The sequence below is a fragment of the Leopardus geoffroyi genome, chromosome A3 (genome assembly GCF_018350155.1).
Source record: "Leopardus geoffroyi isolate Oge1 chromosome A3, O.geoffroyi_Oge1_pat1.0, whole genome shotgun sequence".
In the NCBI taxonomy this organism is placed as follows: domain Eukaryota; kingdom Metazoa; phylum Chordata; class Mammalia; order Carnivora; family Felidae; genus Leopardus; species Leopardus geoffroyi.
The window spans coordinates 30,712,831-30,722,043 of NC_059336.1; the positions used below are offsets into that span (position 1 = coordinate 30,712,831).

Sequence of the window (9,213 nt, forward strand, 5' to 3'; positions counted from 1 at the left end):
TGAACCATGAGATCATGAGCTGCAGTTGGACCCTTAGCCAACAGAGCCACCCAGCCAGCCACTGGGTTATTTGTTTTTTGGGTGTTGAGTTTGGTAAGTTCTTTATAGATTTTGGATACTAACCCTTTATCTGATATGTCATTTGCAAATATCTTCTCCCCTTCTGTCAGTTGCCTTTTAGGTTTGTTGACTGTTTTCTTCACTGTGCAGAAGCTTTTTATCTTGAGGTCCCAATGGTTCATTTTTGCTTTTATTTCTGTTGCCTCTGGAGACATGTCAAATAAGAAGTTGCCGTGGCTGAGGTCAAAGAAGTTTCTGTCTGTTTTGTCCTGTAGGATTTTGATGGTTTCCTGTCTCACATTTAGGCCTTTGATCTATTTTTAATTTATTTTTGTGTACGGTGCAAGAAAGTGGTCCAGATTCATTCTTCTGCATGTTGCTGTCCAGTTCTCCCAGCACCATTTGCTAAAGAGACTTTTTCCATTGGATGCTCTTTCCTGCTTTGTCAAAGATTAGTTGGCCATATATTTGTGGGTCTATTTCATGGTTCTCTATTCTATTCCATTGATCTATGTGTCCATTTTTGTGCCAATACCATACTGTCTTGATCGATGATTACAGCTTTGTAATACAGGTGAAAGTCCGAGATTGTGATACCCTCCAGCCTTGGTTTCCTTTCTCAACATTACTTTGCTATTCAGGGTCTTTTGTGGTTCCATACAAATTTTAGGATTGTTTGTTTTATTAGCTCTGTGAAGAATGATGGTGTTATTTTGATAGGGATTGCATTGAATGTGTAGACTGCTTTGGGTAGTATTGACATTTTAACTGTATTTGTTCTTCCAATCCATGCGCATAGAATGTTTTTCCATTTCTTTGTGTCTTATTCAGTTTCTTTCATAAGATTTCTATAGTTTTAAGTATATAGATTTTTCACCTCTTTGGTTAGATTTATTCCTAGGTATTTTATGGGTTTTGGTGCAATTGTAAATGGGATCAATTCCTTGATATATCTTTCTGCTGCTTCATCATTGGTATATAGAAATGCAACTGATTTCTGTGCATTGCTTTTATATCCAGTGACTTTGCTGAATTCATGTATCAGCTCTAGCAGTTTTTCGGTGGAGCCTTTTGGGTTTTCCCTGTAGAGTGTCATGTCATCTGCAAAGAGTGAGAATTTGGCTTCTTCCTTGCCGATTGGATGCTTTTTATTTCTTTTGGTTGTCTGATTGCTGAGGCTAGGACTTCCAGTACTATATTGAACAACAGTGGTGAGAGTGGACATCCCTGTCGTGTTCCTGGTCTTAGGGGGAAAGCTCTCAGTTTTTCCCCATCGAGGATGATATTAGTGGTGAGTCTTTCATATATGGCTTTTATGATGTCAAGGTATGTTCCTTCTATCCCTATTTTCTTGAGGGTTTTTTATCAAGAAAGGATGCTGTATTTTGTCAAATGCTTTTTCTGCATGTGTTGAAAGGATCATATGGTTCTTATACTTTCTTTTATTAATGTGATGTATCACATTGATTGATTTGCTAATATTAAACCAGCCCTACAGCCCAGGAATAAATCCCACTTGATCATGGTGTATAATTCTTTTGATATACCGTTGAATTTGATTTGCTAGAATCTTGTTGAGAATTTTTACATCCAAATTCATCAGGGATATTGGCCTGTGATTCTCCTTTTTAGTGGGGTCTTTGTCTGGTTTTGGAATCAAGGTAATTCTGGCTTCACAGAATGAGTTTGGAAGTTTTCCTTCCATTGGTATTTTTTGGAACAGTTTGAGGAGAATAGGTATTAACTCTTCTTTAAATGTCTGGTAGAATTCCCCTGGGAAGTCATCTGGCCCAGGACTCTTATTTGTTGGAAGGTTTTTTTTAAAACATTTATTTATTTATTTTGACAGAGAGAGGAGAGAGAGAATCTCAAGCAGGCTTCATGCTCAGCACAGAGCCTGACGTGGGGCTCATGATTGCGAGATCACGACCTGAGCCAATGTGAAGAGTCAGATGTTTAACTGACTGAGCCACCCAGGCACCCCTGTTGGAAGATTTTTGATAACTAATTTCTTTTCTGGTTATGGGCCTGTTCAAATGTTCTATTTCTTCCTGTTTGAGTTTTGCTACTATGTGAGGGTCTAGGAATTTGTCCATTTCTTCCATATTGTCCAGTTTGTTGGCATATAATTTTTCATAGTATTCTTTTATAATTGTTTGTATCTCTGTGATGTTGGTCATGATCTCTCTTCTTTCATTTGTGATTTTATCTATTTGGGTCCTCTCTCTTCTTTTCGAGAAGTCTGGCTAGGGGTTTATCAATTTTGTTTATTCTTTCAAAAAACCAGCTCTTAGTTTCATTGATCCATTCTACTATTTTTTTTTTATTCTGTATCATTTATATCTGCTCTAATATTTATTATTTCCCTTCTGCTGGCTTTGGGCTTTATTTGCTTTTCCTTTTCTAGCTCCTTAAAGTGTAAAGTTAGGTTGTGGATTTGGGACGTTTCTTGTTTCTTGAGATAGGCCTGAATTGCAGTATATTTTCCTCTTAGGACTGCCTTTGTTGTTTTCCAGAGTGTTTGGACTGTTGTGTTTTCATTTTCATTTGCTTCCATGTATTTTTTAATTTCTTCTTTAATTTCCTGGTTAGGCCATTCATTCTTTAGTAGGGTGTTCTTTAACCACCACGTATTTTCCAAATTTTTTCTTGCAGTTGATTTCAAGTTTCATAGCATTGTGATCTGAAAATATGCATGGTATGGTCTCAATCTTTTTGTACCTGTTGAAAGCTGATTTCTGACTCAATATATGATCTATTCAGGAGAATGTTCTATGTGTACTCGAGAAGAATGTGTATTTTGCTGTTTTAGGATGGAATGTTCTGAATATATCTGTTAAGTCCATGTGGTCCAATGTTTCATTCAGAGCCTTTGTTTCCTTGTTGGTTTCCTGCTTAGATGATCTGTCCATTGTTGTAAGTGGGATGTTGAAGTCCCCTACTCTTATGGTATTATTATCAATGAGTTTCTTTATGTTTGTGATTAATTGATTTATATATTCGGGTTCTTTCACTTTCAGGGCATAAATATTTATAAATGTTAGATCTTCTTGGTAGATAGACCCTTAATTATGATATAATGACCTTCTTCATCTCTTGTTACAGACTTTATTTTAAAATCTAGATTGTCTGGGGGGCGCCTGGGTGGCTCAGTCGGTTGAGCGTCTGACTTCAGCCAGGTCACGATCTCGCGGTCCGTGAGTTCGAGCCCCGTGTCGGGTTCTGGGCTGATGGCTCAGAGCCTGGAGCCTGCTTCCAATTCTGTATCTCCCTCTCTCTCTGCCCCTCCCCCGTTCATGCTCTGTCTCTCTCTGTCTCAAAAATAAATAAATGTTAAAAAAAATAAAAAAAATAAAATCTAGATTGTCTGATATAAATATGGCTACTCTGGCTTTCTTTTGGTGACCATTAGCATGATAAATGGTCTCCATCCCATCACTTTCAATCTGCAGGTGTCCTCGGGCCTAAAATGAGTCTCTTGTAGGCAGCATATAGATGGATCTTGTTTTTTTTAGTCATTCTGATACTCCATGTCTTTTGATTAGGGCATTTAGTCCATTTGCATTCAGAGTGATTATTGAAAGATATGAATTTTTTTAAATTTTTTTTTCAACGTTTATTTATTTTTTGGGGGACAGAGAGAGACAGAGCATGAACGGGGGAGGGGCAGAGAGAGAGGGAGACACAGAATGGGAAACAGGCTCCAGGCTCTGAGCCATCAGCCCAGAGCCCGACGCGGGGCTCGAACTCACGGACCGCGAGATCGTGACCTGGCTGAAGTCGGACGCTTAACCGACTGCGCCACCCAGGCGCCCCTGAAAGATATGAATTTAATGTCTTTGTGTTATCCATAGAGTCTATGTTTATGGTGATGTTCTTTGGTCCTTTTTAGTCTTTGCTGCTTTCCACTCAAAAAGTCCCCCTTAGAATTTCTTATAGGGTGGTTTAGTGGTCACAAACTCCTTTTTTTTTTGTTTGTTTGTCTTGGAAAGTCTTTATCTCTCCTTCTATTCTGAATGACAGCCTTGCTGGATGAAGGATTCTTGGCTGCATATTTTTCCTATACAACACATTAAATATTTCCTGCCACTCCCTTCGGGCCTGCCAAGTTTCAGTGGGCAGGTCTGCTACTACCTTTATGTGTCTACCCTTGGAGGTTAAGGACCTTTTTGCCCCTAGCTGCTTTTAGAATTCTCTGTCTTTGTATTTTGCAAGTTTCATTATGATATGTCATGGTGTTGACCTGTTTTTGTTGATTTTGAAGGGAGTTCTCTGTGCCTCTTGAACTTGGATGTCTGTTTCCTTTCCCAGGTTAGGGAAGTTTTCAGCAATAATTTGTTCAAAGAAACCTTCTGCCCCTTTTTCTTGCTCCTCCTCATCTGGGACTCCTATGATATGGATATTGTTTCATTTCATGGAATCACTTAGTTCTCTAATTCTCCCCTCATGATCTAGTAATTTTCTTCACCTTTTTTCAGCTTCATTATTTTCTATAATTTTATCTTCTATTTCACCTATTCTCTCCTCTGCTTCTTCAATCCTTGCTGTCACTGTATCTAGTTTATTTTGCATCTCAGCTATAGCATTTTTAAAATTCATCTTGAAGAATTCTGAGGTCTTTGATCTCTGCAGCAAGGGTTTCTCTGGTGTCTTCTAAGCTTTTTTCAAGCCCAGCTATTAGTCTTATGACTGTTGTTCTAAATTCTTGTTCAGATGTATTGTTTCTATCTGTTTTGGGCAAGTCTCTGGCTGTGATTTCTTCTTGATCTTTCATTTGGAGAGAATTCCTCCATCTTGTCATTTTGGCTAAGTTTCTGTCTTTTGAATATTTTAAGAGTGTGTTATGTGTCCTGCACCTGAGAGTACTACTGTATTAAAAAGGAGTCATACACCGTCCGGGGCCTGGCACTCCAGGAAGTGTTTCTGGTATGATGTGTGCACTCTGCTGTTGCATTTTGGCTGCTCTAACCACTAGTCAGTCCTCTGCAGAGCTCCTCCTTACTTGCAGTGTGGAGTGTTTGGAGCTTTAATTAGGTGTGCTTTGATTTGTTTGTTGAAGTAACCCTGGGGGGAAGAAAGCAGTGGGTGGGTGGGTGGGGGAACCTGATCCCATAAAGAGAAAAAAAGGAAAGGGGAGAAAAGAAAACCAAATAGAGAAACAAAAAACTATAAGGCTGATTCCAAGAAAAGAGAAAGGAAAAGAAAGAAAAAAAAAAAAGAAGAAAAGAGGAAAGAAGGAAAAAGAATAAAAAAGCCTGATCAAAAAATAAAAAGAATATATAATAAGAAATGACAAAAAAAAACAAATCAGGCACTATGAGCCTGATTCCAGAAGAAAAAAAGTGAGGGTGGAAAAAAAGAAAGAAAGAAAGAAAGAAAGAAAGAAGAAGAAAGAAAAATAGAAAGAGAAAGAAAAGGAAAGAAAAGAAAAAGAGTTGTCTGTTGGTGCCTGGGGTGGTGGCTGTGCTGGTCTGGAGGAGAGGCAGGCTACATTGGGTCAGTCAGTCTTGCTCCAGTAAATAATCAGTTGCCAGGCACAGAGGGGCGGGTTTTGGTGTAAGCATGTTCTGCCTCCACTGGGGGCCACTGTGCTGCTCTCTGAAGTCCCACCATGTTGGTGTTGGGGGGAAAATGGTGTCACTCCAATCCCTTCTCCCTGGACCAGAAATCTCAGCCCAGGCTGTTCAGGCAGCCCTCACAGAATAAGCGTGGGAAGTCAGCTTGACCTGTGCCACTGTTCTCCTGAGTCTTCCCCTTGGCGCTGGGCTGGGATTCAAAGCCCCAAGTCTTAAAGGACCCAGCATAGCATGACTCTGCTCCCCTGCTCCAGGGTGGAGCCTTTCCACCCTGCTAATGAAAGGCCTTTGGCTGGCACGCAGGCTCTTTTGTCCTTGAGGAGGCAATACATCCTCTTCCTAAACTACTCTAGGATGGGGACTGTTCTCTACCAGGGCTGCCCTGAGATCCGCTACACCACACTATGCAATTCAGGGACAGCTCCCTCCTCCCCAGGAGTGCACACCATGGCTCCACTCTGGAGAAAGTCATGCACTTCCAAAACCTGGGAGTTTTAGCTTCAAAGGTTGTTTGCAAAAAATGAGCCGGGATACTCAGTACTTCTCGTTCTCCACTCTGTGGTCCAGAGAGGTTTTCCTCGTGTGCTAACTCAATGCTGCACTTGCACAATTCCTCTCTCTTTCTCTCCCTTTTGTCTCCCCACAGAAAGGGTTCCCTCTCCTCCCTACCTCCACCATTTTATCTCCCTCAACTCACATACACGCACCTTGCTCCTGCCAAGCCGTCTCCCTCCAACTATGGAGATCCTTCCGCTGCTCCACAGATCTATTTCCTGGGTGTTCTAAGTGATCTGACCTCAATACAGCTGTGTTTGAGGGACAAGGAAAATTCAGGTCCCTCTACTTCTCTGCCATCTTAACTCTCATCTTGTGGCTATTTTATTTCTTCAACCTCTTCCTACTGGTCTTCAAGCTTCCGCATTGCAAATGGCAACTAGAATTCTCTTACTCAACGCCATTTGGCTATGACACTAAAAAGCCTTCAAGACTTTCTCATTGCACCTCAAGTCCCATCTGTGTTCTGTGCTCCCCCCGCCCCAACCCTGTGTGCCCTGGAGCTCATCTATTTCTCCAGCTTCACCCTTATACTCTCTTCTTTGCTTTCTCTTGTTCCACGCCTGCCTTCAGTTCTTTCACCAGCCAAGCTCTTTTCCATCTCAGGGTGTTTTCACCTGCTATTCCCTCTGCCTGGAAAGTCCTTTTCTTTTTTTCCTTTCTTTCTTTAATTTTTTAAAATGTTCATTTTTGAGAGAGAGATAGAGCATGAGCAGGGGAGGAGCAGAGAGGAGGGTACAGAAGAGCCAAAGCAGGCTCTGTGCTGACAGCAGTGAACCTGATGTGGGGCTCGAACTCACAAAACAGGAGATCATGACCTGAGCCAAAGTCAGCTGCTTCACTAACTGCCTGAGCCACCCAGGTGGCCTGTATCTTTCTTTCTGTGTGTGGTCAGCTCCTTTTTGGTTCCTTATAGCTCAATTTAGCTATCATATCACAAAAGGAGCCTTCCCTGGCTATACCCAGTTTCCCTTTATTTGTTAATTTGTTTTCATAGTAATTACCACAGTCTTACATTATCTTGTTTATGTATTAACTCTCCCCCCCCTCCTTTAAAATGTGTCTTTCTTTCTTTTGATAAAAAAAAATTTTAATGTTTATTTTTGACAGAGAGACAGAGCATGAGTGGGGAAGGGGCAGAGAGAGAGGGAGACAGAATCTGAAGCAGGCTCCAGGCTCCGAGCTGTCAGCACAGAGCCCAACACAGGGCTCGAATTCACAGACCGCAAGATCATGACCTGAGCCGAAGTCAGACGCTCAACCAACTAAACCACCCAGGCGCCCCTAAATGTGTCTTTCTACCTCAAGGGCGTTATTAATCCCCGATGCCTAAAATAGTAGCTACTATTCTTCTAACATCAGTTAGGAATATATTTGGCTGCAAGTAACAACAACAACAAACTATGACAAACCATGAACTTCACAAATTTTAGCCACCTAAGAAGAAATCCAAAGGTAAGCCAATTGCTGGTATTGTTCCAGTGACCCCAAATACCGTTAGGTACCCAGGCTCTTCCCATATTTCTGCTTCATTATCCTTAGCACGTTGATGTTTCTCCCCTCATTTATTACCTCATGGTCACAAGATGGCTACTCCAGATGCAGGCGTCACATCCACAAGTAAGCTAGGGAGACACAAAGAAGGATAAGTACTAATCATGTCTCCTTTTGTGTGAGCAAAAGCTTTCCTGGGACTCCCTGAGCAGATTTCCCTTCACATCTCTTTACCCATAACTGGGTCCAGCTTCCCTCGAAGCTAGAAAAACAGGAAACATATGATGGTTAATTTTATGTGTCCACTTGACTGGGCCATGGGGTGCCCAGATATTTGGTCAAACATTCTAGGTGCTTCTGTGAGGTTTTTTAGGGATGAGATTAACATTTCATCCCAAATGTTGACTCAACGGAGCACATTGCCCTCCCTAATGTAGGCTTCACTCAATAAGTTGAAGATCTGAGTGGAACAGAAAGGCTGACTCTTGCCCAAATAAAAGAAAGTTCTTCCTAGATGACTGCTTTCAAACTGGGACATTGACTTTTTTCTTGCTTTCAGGTTTGAACTGAAACATCGGCTCTTGTTGGGTCTGGAGGCTGCCAGCTTTTGGAATGAAACCACACTGTCAGCAATCCTGGTTATCAGGCCTTTGGACTTGGACTGGAACAAAATCATCGGCTCTCCTGGGTCTCCAGCTTGCCAACTCACTGCAGATCTTGGGACTTACCTTCTTCCATAATCACATGAGCCAATTCCTTGCAATCAATTGCTCAGTCTTATTGGTTCTGTTTCTATGGAGAACCCTGACTAATACAGAATGATATTGTTATGATTGGTTCAAAGGGCTGTACAACAGAAATATAATGTGAGTCATTTGTGTAATTCAAAGTCTTCTAGTAGCCACATTAAAAACGTGAAGAGGTGAAATCACTTGTAATAATATATTTAACCCAAGCTATTCAAAACATTTATCACTGTGACATGAAATCAACATACAGACGAATAATGAGATGTTTTACAATTTGAGCCACTAAATCTTTGAAATCTGTGGTGCATTTTATACTTATAACAAATCTCCATTCAGATCAGCCACATTTCAAGTACCCAATAGCTGCATGTGCATAGGGTCTACCATATTGGCCCATGTAGGTTTAGATCATCAAGGCACATTACTCATATGCAGAATATATAAGGAACTCTTAAAACTCAATGATAAGAAAACCAACAGCTCAACAAAATATGGGCAAAGATTTGAACTGATACTTCATCAAAGAAGAGATACAAATAGCAAATAAATGCTCAAAAAGTTGCACTCATTCATTCAACCTAGCTCGTCATTAAGGAAATGTAAATTAAACCACAATGAAATCTTACTATACACCTACTAGAATAACTGAAATAAAAAGAAAGACCATAACGAGTGTTGTTGAGGGCAAAGGTCAACTGGAACTCTCACACAGTACCGTTGGGCATGAAAATGGTAAAACCATTTTGAAAAAGAGTTTGGCATTCCTTAAAAAGCTAAAC

The 9,213-nt window shown here is 40.8% G+C and overlaps 1 long non-coding RNA gene across 1 annotated transcript; it reads left to right on the top strand.

Moving 5' to 3' along the window:
* Positions 1-7,381: 7,381 nt before the first annotated feature.
* LOC123579657 lies at positions 7,382-8,613 on the top strand. The gene is made up of 2 exons (XR_006702875.1): positions 7,382-7,646; positions 8,245-8,613. It is a non-coding gene; the product is annotated as an uncharacterized LOC123579657 (long non-coding RNA).
* Positions 8,614-9,213: the final 600 nt, after the last annotated feature.